This window comes from Balaenoptera ricei, chromosome 2 (genome assembly GCF_028023285.1).
Source record: "Balaenoptera ricei isolate mBalRic1 chromosome 2, mBalRic1.hap2, whole genome shotgun sequence".
In the NCBI taxonomy this organism is placed as follows: Eukaryota; Metazoa; Chordata; class Mammalia; order Artiodactyla; family Balaenopteridae; genus Balaenoptera; species Balaenoptera ricei.
In genome coordinates, this window is record NC_082640.1 from 52,201,258 (window position 1) to 52,216,784 (window position 15,527).

Sequence of the window (15,527 nt, forward strand, 5' to 3'; positions counted from 1 at the left end):
GTCCGCGTCGCCCGATTGGCGCAAAAGTGAATGGAGGGCGGTTCACGTGGCCAAAGTTTGACCAAAAAAAAAAAAAAAAATCAACCCTTTGGGCGGGCGCGGAGCCCGCGCCGCGCCGCGCCGCCCCGCCCCGCCCGGCCGCGCCCGCGCGGTCTGCGGCCAGGCCGCCCGGGTGGAGGGGGCGTGGGGCCGGGTTCGGCGCCGGCGGGGGCTTGGACCGCGGCGCCCGGCAGCCCGTTAGCCTCTCGGCGACCACACAGCCGCCGGCCAGCTCTCGGACTCCCAGCAGCGGCGCCCAGCACCGGCCCGAGGGTATCCCCTCGGAGGGGCCGTGCCTGCCGGCTGTCCCGTTCTGCAAGATGCTTCGGTAGCGTGAATCTTAGGAGGGATTTTTAAGAAGGGACTTCTTGGTCCGCAAACTCTCCACGAACCACTCGTTCCTCCTGCATAGACTGTCTTCAGATAAACCCCACTCCCCATGCCCAGCCCTCAGCCAGGCGGACCTCACCGGCTACCTTGCCTGCGTCTGCCCAATTCACACTGTATCTTTGTTCGCGCCGCTGTGTGGGTAGGAGCGAGCACGTATAGAATAAACAGTTCAGGAGCCGTTTGAGACGTGCACGCTTGGAGAATGAACCGTGAATTCAGTTACCTTGTTCCCTGCCACTAGTTTCTAACCTGAAAAAAAAGCTATACTTAATGTCCAAGCTCCTAACACTACCCGCATTTAATGTATGTTGAAGAAATAGTAGGTAATGTTAATGCTCTTGTATTTACAGTCTATGTGGACAGTCAGTATCTCTAATCTGAATCTTTGTCAATATTTTAACATAGTCTGTCCGTAAAAGTGCCATGGATTTCTAAAGACAGGTTTTGAGAACCGGATTCTCTATGATGGATTTTAAATTTTACACATATCCTCTTATTTTTAAAAATAAATTTATTTATTTTATTTATTTTTGGCTGCGTTGGGTCTTCTTTGCTGCCGGGCGGGCTTTCTCTAGTTGCGGCGAGTGGGGGCTACTCTTCGATGCGGTGTGTGGGCGCTACTCTTCTTTGTGGCGTGCGGGCTTCTCAGTGCGATGGCTTCTCTTGTTGTGGAGCACGGGCTCTAGGCGCTTGGGCTTCAGTAGTTGTGGCTCGCGGGCTCTAGAGCACAGGTTCAGTAGTTGTGGTGCATGGGCTTAGTTGCTCCCTGGCACGTGGGATCTTCCCAGGGCTTGAATCTGTGTCCCTTGCACTGGCAGGCGGATTCTTAACCACTGCGCCACCAGGGAAGCTCCACATTTCCTCTTTAAAAAACAAAAACAAACAAAACGCAGCTAAGGTAACAAAAGCTGATGAAGTGCCCATACAACAAATGTTTGTGTAAATATTAGTGTTATTACTTTGTCACCAGTGTATTGGGGTTTTTTAATGAAACTCCCAGAGAGCAAAGTATTTTCCTGGGCCTGACAGCTTCCCTTCATTTAATCAAATGAACCCATGAATTAGGGACAGAAAATAAGCATGCTTGGGGTAAACTTTGGATCTTTCTTCATTGCTAAGATGACCAAAAGATTGAAATATTACACAATTTAAAGTGCCACCTTGTGAGAGAGATATCATCTCTGCAATTGAATGGTGGTCACTCTTGTTTATTCTTTGGATATCAGCACTTTCTTTGGCACTTGTGATTTATGTCAGAAATAGTTCATTACCCACGTTCCCACAGGCTCCCTCCCTAGGAGGTGATCCACATCTAAAAATAAAATACTCGTTATTCAGTGAACACAGGATTCCAACAGTGGTCTTGAGAAAAATACAGAACACGTAACCATTAATTACAGACTTGAAAATCACCCAAAGAGGTTTCCAGTAAGACCATAAGCCACAAATGCCGAATAGTCACCAGATCCCCCAAATTCAGCAACAGCTCCATAATTCACAGTGATTTCTATAAAGCACAAATCTAGCAAGATACAGATGTTCAATTTCATGACATAATGATTTCAATATTTGCTGACCTGCTGTAAACTTCTCTATTTCCTCATCTAGACTAAAATCTAATAAAAAGTACATAAATGTGTGATGGCAATTAAATGTTTTGTCCTCCTCCATTTCCTGGCTCCTAGGTGTCCCTCAGTTCCTAGGTCAGCAGCCTCACCTGCATACCTGCAGTCTCAGTGGGAGTGTGTCTTTCATAATGTAGAGAGGATACCCTATTTTCCATAATGACTGGACCTGAAGGTTTAGAGCACCTGGGTCAAGGAGACTATGACACAGGTGAAGTCATCCCACGAAAAGTAGGGGATGTCAGGCTAGGGGAGGGCAAGAGGAGAAGAGGGAGGGCAGGGTCCTGTAGAAGTTGGCCAGGGGCTCCAGGAGCCTTCACAATGGGGCTGGGGCAGCTTCCCAAGTACAGCGTGGGGAGATGGAGGGGAAATTCCTGCACAGCTGGATGGTCTAGCTGAGGCAGTTCTCCTGGAGAGGGATCCACAAGCGTCCCAGCAAGGGCCCCCTCAGAGGCCTGGATCAGGAGGCAGAACTCTCCTACATGGGGGGATTTCACAGCTGGAGGCAAATGCCCAGAACCAAGGACTTCGGTGACAGCCAGAGGCCCAAAGGGCCAGACAAGAAAGCCCAGCGTGGAGGTCCATCCAGAGGCCGGCCCCACCTGCCCAGACACAGCTAACACCAGCAAGGATCTGGGAAGAGGGCGTGCATCTGAGACCCCTGCCTCCAGTGCACACACACATGCACCCTCCCCAGAACCCCCTCAAGGCCGAGGCAGGTCCTCACTCCCCATGTCTTCCTCTCCTTTATTTATTTGTAAAGGTGAGAAGTCTGGTTGATCAGATTCTATAGGCATTTCACCTGAGGAAACTGAGGAAAGAACTTTCCTCCCTGGAGCCCTCTCTGTTAAGTTGAGGGAGTCATTAACCATCTTTCTCATTTAAAAAAGGAGTGGTGTTAACCATAATCAGATAGAGTTATTCAATGAGGAAGACTCCTAAAGGCACAACCCCCCCCCAGGGGGCCTGGGCTGGATCAGGGACTCCCACCAAGTGTGGGATCTGGGCTTCCTTCTGCACTGAGGGAGTCCTCCCTGGACAAGCTGCAGACCCCTCAGGGTCTTAGTTTCCTTGTCTCTAAATGGGTCTTTCCACTAGATCAGCGGCCCCCAACATTTTTGGCACCAGGGACCAGTTTTGTGGAAGACAATTTTTCCACAGATGGCAGGGGGTGTGGGGGATTCAGACAGTAATGTGAGCGATGGGGAGCGATGGGGAGCGGCAGATGAAGCTTCGCTCGCCCGCCGCTCACCTCCTGCTGTGCAGCCTGGTTCCTAACAGGCTGCAGACAGGTACTGGTCCGTGGCCCAGGGTTTGGGGACCCCTGCACTATATCATGCTAGAAGTTTCTCCTCAGTGATTCTAGACAGATGATGAGAAATTTGGCCAGAAGTGCCACATCATCTAACTTCCTTTCTGTTTTCATGCATGAACCTACATTACTGAACACTTTCTCGCAAATTGCAACTCTGCTCCCACACGAGTTACATTTTTTTTTCCTGTTCTTAATATATTGAACGCCTGTTACAGGTATAACATTTCATATAATTTGCAGCAATTTCTTGGAAACCCTTGGTAAATACCTCAATTGTTTGTTGGCAGCAAGCCTTGAACAACTGACAGAGTTCCCTGTAAGGGCTTCTTTAAAGACACAGCTCCTGGACTCCTGCCTTAAACAGGGGGCCCTGCAAAAAATGTTCACAATTTTTAAAAACCTTTAGAAATGGCTCTTTTAAGAATCAGTGAATGCGGAGGAGGGAGTTATAATCCATGCTTTCAGAGGGCTCTGTTCATTGCCTGCAAAGAAGAAAATCTATAATGACCATTTTACTAATATTACCACTTAACCTCTATTAACCCAATAAAATTTTACTTTATTATTAATGCTGCTATTAAACTGACATTTAAGGTCCTCATTAGCTAATGAATTTTGCTCAATGTTTCCTTCTATTTGCAGCATTTCCAGCCAGATGCAGGAAAGGGCAAGTGATATGGCTTATGTTCTGGCTTCCAGACACTAGTAGATGTGACGCTGGTTGTGCTAGAATGTTCTTCATGCTTCCTTGGTCTGCTTATCAGCTCTGTCCATTCTTTCTGTCAGATATTGAGTCAGTATGTGTGTGTTTCTCACACAAGTGCATGTGTTTCTGTGTATGGGAGAGAGACACAGAGAAGAAATTTAGCACCACTCTGTGTGCTGGCCGGATGGGATATAATCTTACTAACTAGAAAACGTTGGCTGCCGCCAGCACGGGCACTATTGGGAAACTGCCTGAATGTTCTCTGGGAGATAACCTCACTGCAGAGGCTGGGGACAGTTTGCTTCTAGTCTAACACTTAATCCTTGTGTAGCAGAGAAGTTTGTCTTTCCCATCCGTTGCCAAGAAATGCCATTAATCTTTAAGGCGGTGTCAGAGTTTCCACAGCTGGAGCATTTGCACAAAGACAAAGCTTCCATTTCTCAGGAGGGAAGGAGTGCCCCCCCCACCACCACCAGGCGCTGGTCAGCTAGCCCGCAGCATTGCCACCTGAGGGCTGCACACAGTGGTGATCAGGCCTGGGGGCCTCGTGGAAATGCTCCAGAGGTGCAACTCAAACTCTCTTTGTTTTACTCGCAGTCTAGTTAGTGAAGCATAAAATTGCATGGGGGGAAAATTCAAGCTGCAGAAGAAGGTTTAAGCTATAAACTGAGGCAGCAGAAATTCAGATCCATAAACACATAAAGTTCAATGCAAGGATCAGAAAACATTAACACCATAAAACCTGATAAATGACCCCACTACATTAATCATTCACACGCCTTGTTATTACGCTATCACGCCTGGGCTAGGGTCATAAACACTTCTATCACCTAGTGATGGGTGATAAGGATTGTTATCAGACACGGTAGTAAGGCCTCCACAGGAGTTTAAAATAAACACAGTGGGATGAGACATTCTCCTGGGGAGTCTGGAGAAAGAGGCTCTGAAACAGGCTGGGAGGAGAGCCAAGTCCTGCAACCTGTTTGGAGGGCAATTTCATCACAATTGCAACTTACAAATGCATTTACTTTTGACCCAGCAACCCCACTTCTGAGAATTTTTCCTCCAGTCATACCAGTACAGAATGACACTTGTACTGGGTTATTCTCTGCCACATTGTTTGTGATAGTAAAAGATTAGACCTATGTCCATTTAGAGGGGAGTGGAGAAGTAAACAACGCTGTATCCATCAGAGAATGAGATACTCTGCAGATGTAAAACAGGGCGAGGAAACCCTCTGCCTTCTGAGATGGAGAGAGTGCCACTAGGTGTAGGACAGAAAGCAGAGAGAATAAGAATTTTGCTAGTTTTGTTTTTGTTTTTTTAATAACAAAACACTAGAAGAATGCACAAGAAATAAAAGTGAAACCTGGGGGGTGGGGGTGGGGTCTGGTTGAAAGGAGAGACATGAGCCAGAGTTCCCAATGGACACTTTTGAATATCTACCTGATTTTTTATTATGTGACTGTATTATCTATCTAACCCTCCAAAAAAGCTACCAATTTCCCACAAGTTGAAGCCCTAAAATGCTATTAGTAGGGCATTGACCGCTAAGACCATAGATTCTCCCTGACAGCTTATTTGGTGCAACTGCTCTTGTTTAATGGAAGTGGAAACTGGAGCCCATTAACCACATCGTGAGTGTTGCCACCAAGCCAATTAGCCAACATCCTGGCCCAGAATGTCTCGGACTGTAAGCAAGAATCCACCAAGTATTTTCTTTCAACTGGTTAAAATGAAAATTTCCAAGTTCTAATTGAACTTTTACTTCCAGTTTCCTTAGCATATCATTATAAATGTTCTTCCAACATGGAAATATTAAGAGCCTTCTCAAAGCATCAAAATAGACATGCCTATATTCCTTTCAGAATCTCTTTCTCCACTTGTTTTGTACTGGCTCCTCCTTGAACTTAATTTTTGGATCTTCCATAATCTTAGGGCCTCGTGCCATGTCTTTCCCCCCACCCCAAACATATTTTTTTAAAAATCATTCTTTCAAAATTTTCTTAGGCTATTATAGCACCAAACAAGAAAACCAAGAGCAGCTCTAGAACTTTGTGACAATGGCGCCCTCTTGTGATATGGAGTTATTTCTGTTACCTGAAAGTCTATAATCTTGGACTCAAAAGAGAATAATGGTCAGATATTTTATTTTATGGTAACACTTTTACCAGCATTTTCCAAAGTGATATCCTGGCCTTTGATTTGTGGCTAACTAGCTGGTGACACTGTAAAATGATAGGAATTGAACTAAATGGTCAGCTAGAATCTACCCCTTGCATTTTGAAACTGAGTGAGATACTCTGGGGGAATGTAGGTTTAGCCCCACTTTCCCCCTCATGATTCTGATACCCAAACAGTTTTGAGATCCATGGATATCTGCTTTCTTGCGGGAAATTGGTCAATTTCCCCAACAGATGAAAAGTATCAGCCAGTGTAAATTGATTGTATATGGGAGTAGATGTCCTCCTTCATCTGCCCAGGTTCACAGCTGCAGAGGGGTTCACACTGGAGAGGCTGTCTGCAGACCCTGGAGGTCCAAATGTTTTCTTTGCAATTCTCCTCAAAAAGCCACCTTCAATCCTTTTGCACGCATATGAACTGTTGGTGGTGTGGTCATCTGCACACGTTTGCCTTGGTTGTGTCCCCCCAAGAAAGGTTCCCACCTACCCCTGAATTCAGAGGGTGCTCTGAAGGTGTGGCCTCCTGCCTAGCAAATGCAACAGAAATTTCATAGATAACGTTCTTTCATTACCAAAACTGAAAGTGACCTTCAGCTACAATTGGCCCTGCTGCAGGACATTTCAATGATGTTGAAGTTAACAGAAGGAAATTAACTGAACTAGTATAATTTGTTTTCTGCTGTATATTTTCTGGGTTTTGTGACATTTTCCAATCAATGCTTCATTTGGTTTAATGAGAAATGAACATTTATGCCATTGCAAATACACTTTATTTCTAAATATTTCGTTGTAATGAAGCCAAGTTTCAAGAGGGTAAACATCAGAAGCAAGGATGAGAAGATGTGTTACTTAGGCTCAGACATGGGAGCTGTGCATGACACTTGCCTGGAACATACGCCAGGCCCAAACCACCTCTGCTTTACTCCTTTGTCAAATTTTGTGATGTCAAGAAAGCAAAACTGAAAAAGACTCAAAGATCCCACAGAGAGCTCTGATCCCTTACCAGAACCACCTGTGCCATCAGGGTCTAGTCAGGGGACAGAAACCTTGCCAGTCATTTGAACAGAGAGAATTTTTTTTTTAAGTTTTATTGAGATCTAATTGATATACAATAAACTGCATGTGTTTCAAATGTACAATTTGTTAAGTTTTTATACACCTATGAAAACACCACCACTGCTGTGATCTGAATGTTTGTGTCCCCCGCCAAATCCTTATGGTAAAATCCTAACCTCCAAGGTGAAGGTATTAGGAGGTAGGACCTTCGGGAGGTGATTCAGTCATGATGGTGGAGCCCTTGTGAATGGGACCCCATAGAACTCCCTAGCCCCTTCCACCAGGTGAGGACGCAATGAGAAGTCTGAGACTCGGAAGATGGCCCTCACCCAACCATGCTGACACCCTGATCTCAGACTTCCAGACTGCAGAACTGTGAGAAATACATTTCTGTTGTTTATAAGCCACCTGTCTGTGGTATTTTGTTATAGCAATCTGAACAGAGACAACCATGATCAAGATAGTGAACTTATCTGTCATTCCCAAAAGTTACTCCTTCCCTGCCCCCAACCTCCATCTCAGGCAGCCACTGATCACTATAGATTAGTGTGCATTTTCTATAGTTTTGTATAAATGGAATCATACAGTATGTACTTTTTAAAATCTGGTTTCTTTCATGCACATTAAATTATTTTGAAGTCCACCCACGTTGTTGCATGGATCAATCGTTCATTCCACTTTACTGCTGAGTAGCACTGCATTCTGTGAACATACCAGCATTTATCCATTCACCTGCTGATGGACATTTGCACTGATTTTGACTTAGGCTGTTACCTGCAAAGCTGCTATGAACATTCATGTGGAAGTCTTTATATGGACACATGCTTTCATTCCCCTTAGGCAAATACCTATGAGAGGAACAACTGGATCATACAGTAGTGTGATTTAACTTTTTAAGGAACTGCCAAACCTTTTCCCATTTTTTTTCCTACTAGCAGTGTGTGAGAATTCCACCTCTTTCACATCCTCACCAGCAACTGGAATAGTGAGTCATTTTAGCCTTTTTAATAAGTATGTAGCAGAACCTCATGGTAGTTTTAATTTGCTTTTTCCTAATGACTAATGATGCTGAGGATCTTTTCATTGTATACCCATCTACATGTCTTCCTGGTAAACTATCTGTTCAATGCTTTCGCCCACTTAAAAAAAATAGAACCATAATGGAAAAGAATATATATAAAAAAAAGAATGTATATATGTATAACTGAGTCACTTTGCTGTACAGCAGGAATTAACACAGCATTATAAATCAACTATACTTCAATTTTTAAAGAAAGGTAGGAAATCCTGTCACAGGCTACAGTACAGATGAACCTTGAGGAACCTTGCTAAGTGAAATGAGCCAGTCACAAAAGGACAAAAACTGTGTGATTCCACTTATATGAGGTTCCTAGAGTAGTCACATTCATAGAGGCAGAAAGTAGAAGGGTGGGTGCCAGCAGGTGGGGGAGAGGAATGGAAAATAGTTGTTGAATGGATAGAGTTTCTGTTTTGAAAGACAAAATAGTTCTAGAGATCTGTTGTACAACAATGTGAATATACTTAACACTGCTGAATTGTACACTCAAAAATAAGGTGGTTAAAAAAAAAGAAAAATATAAATCATGTGAAGTGTTAAGGTGTAAATAATTAAAGACTTTTAAAAATTAAAAAATGGGTTGTTTATTTTCTTATTCTTGAATTTTGAGAGTTCTTTATATAATCCGAATAAAAGTCCTTTACCATATATATGATTTACAAATATAGTCTCTCAGTCTGTGGATTTTCCTTTTATCCCCTTAAGCAGTATCTTTCAAAGTGCAGAAATTTATAGATTGTGCTTTTCGTGTTGCAGCTAAGAAATCTTTGCCTAACTCAAGATTTACAAAGATTTTTCTTTCCCATTTTCTTCCAGAAGTTTTATAGTTTTAAGGTTTGTATTTAAGTCTATGAACTATTTTAAGTTAATTTTTATATGAGATCTGGACCAAAGTTTATTTTTCCCCCATACAGATATCAAGTTTTCCCAGTACCATTTATTGAAAAAAGACCATCTTTTCTCCACTGAATTGCAGATTTTTTCTAGATTTTTTTACTCTGTTCCATTGATCTGTTTATTCATCTTGAGGCCAATTACACTGTCTTGGTTAATGTAGCTTTATAAGTCTTGAAATCAGGTAATGTTAAACCTCCAACTTAGTTCTTTTTTGAAGTTGACTATTCTGAATACTTTACACATCCTGTGTGAATTTTAGAATCACCTTGTCAAATTCTACGAAAATGCCTGCTGAAATTCTGATTGATACTGCATGGACTCTTTAGATCAATTTGGGGGAAAATGTTGTCTTAATATGAAATCTTCTGACCCATGAACATAAACTATCTATTTATGTCTTGTTTAATTTCCCTCAGCAAAGTTTTATAGTTTTCAACATACAGATCTTTTACATATTTTTTCAGATTTAAATATTTCTTGGCTTTGGTGATAATGAAAATATCATTTTAAAATTTCAGTTTCCTGTTGTTTATAGCTAGTATATAGAAATACAATTGAAATCTGCATACTGATCAATCATGCAACCATGCTAAATTCAAAAATTCTAATAACATTTTGTAAATTCCATCAGATTTTCTACATAGATGATCAGATCATCTGCACATAATGACAGTTTTACTTCTTCCTTCCCTATATGGATACAATTGATTTCCTATACTTGTTTCATTGCACTGGTTAGAACCTCCAGTACAGCGTTGAGTGGGAATGTCTGATCTTGGAGGGAAAGCTTTCAATCTTTTTCCATTAAGTATGGTGTTAGCTGTTGGTTTTTGGTAGATGCCTTTTATCAAGCTGAAGAAGTTCCTTTCTATTCCTAGTTTACCGAGTTTTATTAGGAACTGGTGTTAAGTTTTGTTAAGTGCTTTTTCTCTGCCTATTGAGAAGATCATATGGTTTTTCTTTCTTAGTTTTTTAATGTGGTGAATTATACTGACTGGTTTTCAATATGAAACAACCCACACTTGGTCATTATGTCATGGACTCTCTATTCTTTTCATAAATTATAGGACTTTGTAAAGCTCAACTTCATAAAATTTCATTTAGAATTTCTGCATCTATGTTCATGGGGGATATCTTGGGGAATGTTAATTTATAGTTTCTTTTTTTGTAATATGTTTGTGTGATTTTCATATCAGGGTAATGCTATCCTTACAGAATGAGTTGGAAAGTTACCTCCTCTTCGATTTTCTGCAAGAGTTTGTGTAGAATTTGTATTATTTCTTTCTTACATGTTTGGTAGAATGTACCAGGGAAGCCATCTGAGACTGGAATTTTCCTTGTGGGAAAGTTTTAAACTATGGATTCAATTTCCTTAATAGATGTAGGGCTATTCGGGTTATCTATTTCTTCTTGAATAATCTTTGGTAGTTTGTGTCTTCCAAGAAATTTATTCATTTCCTCTAAATTGTCAACTTTATTGGCATAAAGTTGTTTATAATATTTCCCCTTTATCCTTTGAATATCTACAGAATGTATAGTGATATTATCTTCCTCATTCCTGATATTGATAATTAATTTCTTTTTCCCCCATATTAGTCTAGTTAGAGATTTTTCAATTTTATTGATTTTTTCAAAGAAACAGCTTTTGGTTTTATTGATTTTCTCTATTGTTTTCTTTTTCAGTAATTTCTACTCTGATCATTATTAATGGGTTGGCCAAAAAGTTCGTTCAGGTTAATGGACAAACCTGAACAAACTTTTTGGCCAACCCAATAATTCCTTTGTTCTAGATACTTTGGTGTAATCTGCTCTTATTTTTCTAGTTTTTTGAGATAGGAGAAGAGGTAACTGATTTGAGACCTTTTTCTTTTCTAATACAGGTGTTTAATGCTATAAATTTTCCAACAAGTACTATGTTAGCAGTACCCCACAATTTGAATGTTGTATTTTTATATTCATTTAGTTGAAAATGCTGTCTAATTTCCCCTTTGGTTTATTTTTTGACTCATGGATTATTTAGATGTTTCCAAATATTTGAGAAATGGATTTTCCCAATATCTTTCTCTTATTGATTTCTAATTTAATTCCATGGCAGTCAGAAAATATGTTCTATGACTTGAATCTTTAAACATTTTCTGAGACTTATCTTATGGCCAGAATATTGTCTACCTTGGGAAATGTTCTATGTGCACATCTATGTGTGTGTGAGAAAAGAATGTATATTCTGCTGATTTAGGGTGGAGTGTTCTGTAAGTGTCAGATCAAGTTGATTGATAGTGCTGTCTAAAATATCCTTACTGATTTTACTTTTTCTATCAGTATTGAGAGAGGAGTATTGACAGCTATGATTACAGTTATGAATTTGTCCATTTCTCTTTGCAATTCTATCAGGTTCCAGTAAAACTTTGTTATTAGGTACATAAACAATCATAAATGATTGTTGTGTCCTCTTGATGAACTGACCCCTTTACACTTTTGCTTTGTTTATGACAATAAACCTACTGTCGTCCCTGTTCTTTTGTATGTACTGTCTTTTTTTTCTCTGGCTGCTTTAAAGATTTTCCCTTTTTATTTTATCTTTATCACTGGCTTTCAGCAATTTGTTTATGATGTGTGTCTGTATAGTTTCTTGAAAGATATGTGACTTTTACAGTCTTCATAAAATTTTAGAAAATTTTGGCAATTATTCCTTCAAATCTTTTTTCTCCACCTCCTCCTCCACTCCACCACCCCTGGACTACAATTGTCCATATTAATATTGCTACTCTAAGTTGCCCTACAGCTCTGATGCCATTTTCTTTTCTTTTCTTTTTTTTTAATTCTTTTCTTCTCTCTGGGTTTCATTTTAGATTGTTTCTATGGCCCTGCCTTCAAGTTCACTAGCTTTTCTTCTGCAATGTCTAATCCCATGCAGTGTTAATGCCACCCAGTATATGTTTCTACTCAGACATTGTGGTTTTCATCTCTAGAAGTTCTATTTGAGCCTTTTAAAAATATATCTTCCATGTCTCTACTTAACTTTATGAACATATGAAATACAGTTATAATTACTGTTTCGATGTTCTTCTCTGCTAATTCTAACATCTCTGTCAATTGTGAATCAGTTTCAACTGTTTCCACCTCATTATGGGTCATATTTTTGTGTCTTTTTGCATGTCTGGTAATCTTTGGATGCCAGAGATTATTAATTTTACCTCATTTGGTGCTGGATATTCTGTATTCCTTTGAATCTTGAGTTTTGGTCTGGGATGCAGTTAATTTCCCAGGAAGCAGTTTAATCCTTTTGGGTCTTGCTTTTACAGTTTGTTAGGCAGGGCTAGGGTGGTGCTCAGTGCAGGACCAATTATCCTGTCACTGAGGTAAGACTTTCCTGCGTACTTTACCCAACATCCTGTTAATTACTAGGCTTTCCAGTCTGGCTGGTGGGAACAGGAACTATTCCTAGACCTATGTGAGTGCCAGATACTGTTGCTTCAAGTTCTTTTGGGGGTTCTTTTCCCAGCCTCACATAACTTTCTCACATGCATCTGTGGAGAGTACTTTGCTAATGTTTGAAGGGGACCCTCTGCAGTTCTCCAGAGTTCTGTCTATAGTTCTTTTTTTTCTGGTACTCTGTCTTGCAAACTCTAGCCACCTGGGTCTCTCCCAACTTTCAGCTCTGTCTTTTCAGTGCTGGGAGTGAGGTTCCACTGGAGTTTACTCTTCCTATACTGTGTCCTGGAAACTCTTTGAAGGCAGTAAACTGGAGCAACAATGTAGCCACTGTGCTTATCCCCCTCTTTCTAGGATCACTGTCTTTCATTATCTGATGACTAGTATGTTGAAACTCTTATCTATTTTATTTGGTTGTTTCAGGTGGGTGGGTAAAACCAGTCACTGCTATCCTATCTTGGCTGGAAGTGGAAATCCAAAAAGAGAGGACTTAATATAAAGAATTGTTGGGAGTTCCCTAGTGGTCTAGTGGTTAGAATTTGGTGCTTTCACTGTGGTGGCCCAGGTTCAATCCCTGGTTGGGGAACTGAGATCCCGCAAGCCACGTGGTGCAGCCAAAAATAAAAAATAAAATAAATAAATAAGATTTTAAAATCAGGTGACTTCCCTGGTGGTGCAGTGGTTAAAAATCCACTTGCCAATGCAGGGGACATGGGTTCAATCCCTAGCCCAGGAAGATCCCACATGCCGTGGAGCAACAAAGCCCATGTGTCACAACTACTGAGCCAGTGCTCTAGAGCCCACGTGCCACAACTACCGAAGCCCAAGCACCTAGAGCCCCTGCTCCGCAACAACAGAAGCCACTGCAATGAGAAGCCCGTGCACTGCATTGAAGAGTAGCCCCCGCTCACGACAACTAGAGAAAGCCCACACGCAGCAACGAAGACCTAGCACAGCCAAAAATTAAAAAGAAATAATTTTAAAAAAATTTTTTAATTTAAAAAGAATTGTTAACTAGTTAACTAAAGAGAAAACACTAAGATATCATGGAAGTTCCCACCCTTGGCAGGCCCCAGATTCAGACAATGTTCTCTAGTCTTGAGGGGCCAGCCTCTCAGACATCTCTTATAGACTGACAAATGTCCCAGGACAAAAAAAGATACTAGAGTTTTGTACATCTTTCTATGTTCCCATACTTTCTTCCCACATCTAGGCCTAATAAATGCATGATGTAAAAAAAATGTTCAGGGCTTCCCTGGTGGCGCAGTGGTTGAGAATCTGCCTGCCAGTGCAGGGAACACGGGTTCGAGCCTTGGTCTGGGAGGATCCCACATGCCGCGGAGCGGCTAAGCCTGTGAGCCACAACTACTGAGCCTGCGCGACTGGAGCCTGTGCTTCACAACAAGAGAGGCCGCGATAGTGAGAGGCCTGCGCACCGCGATGAAGAATGGCCCCTGCTTGCCACAACTAGAGAAAGCCCTCGCACAGAAACGAGGACCCAACACAGCCAGAAATAAATAAATAAATAAATAAAAATTAAAAAAAAAAAAATCTATTAAAAAAAAAAATGTTCAAACTATCTTGTACAGCTTTGAGAAGTTCTTTTCAGAAAGAAAGCTAGCCTGAATTACCCAGTCTTCTATTACAGGAACATGTAGGAAAAGACAGAGGATGACCAAACTGCCAGACTCTCGTCTCAGGATCCCCGCCCCCCACTTGAGGGTCACAGCAGCAGATGTCAGTTGTGAGGCTTGTACAATGTAAAATTTTTTTTCTTTCTTTGAATTTTGTTCTGCCACTTATGAGCAAGCAACTTTGCTTTTCTGAATCTCAGTTTTCTCATGGATCATATGGGGGGAGTAATCTATTTCACAGGGCTAAACCACATGAGGGATGTAAAATCACTTTGTGAGTTGTGAGGTACTAGATGTTAGTTTTTACTTACTGGTGCAGATAGAACAAGAGTAACAAGGTCATTCCTAGGTCTCCTCCTTTTGTCTCCTTTCTGTGGTTTTACCCCAGCCCACCTGGGGCAGCAGGGTTCAGGGAAGCCTGTTGGCATGCCAGCATTCTTCTCCCTTAGGGCAAATCCCCTTTCCTTCTAGAACCAGTTTCCTCATTTGTCAAATGGGTGTAATAATTCTGACCCTGTCTCTCTCTCTGGGCCAGTAAATGAAAGGCTGTGAAGTGCTCTGAAATCTATGAAGCACCTGACAAATGCAAAGGCTTCCTGTTATGATCATTAATATTATTTTGGCATTTTCCAAAAGTAGTTTTGTCTTTCACTAGTAATAGCCAAGCTCTAGAAGTTTGTAAGTGGTTGAAACATATTTTTCAAATAAATATGTTTACTAATAATACTCAAGCTCTTGAAATTTGTGAATGGGTTAAATCTATATTTAAAATATTGTTTAAGGGACTTCCCTGGTGGTCCAGTGGTTAAGACTCCATGCTCCCAATGCAGGGGGCCCGGGTTCAATCCCTGATCAGGGAACTAGATCCCACATGCATGCCACAACTAAGAGTTCACATGCCACAACAGAAGATCCTGCACGCGACAATAAAGATCTGCATGCCGCAACTAAGACCCAGCACAACCAAATAAATAAATATTAAAAACTAAAATAAAATAAAAAATAAACTGAATAATGTTGAAAATCTAATGTAAAAGATAAAAAAAACCCAAAATATTGTTTGGGGCCCTTGGTTACTTGGATGTAATCACCTTGTGAAAATTCATTGAGCTGCACACTTATTATGTGTGCACCTTTCTGTATGTATTTTTATATTTCAATAAGGTGTTTAA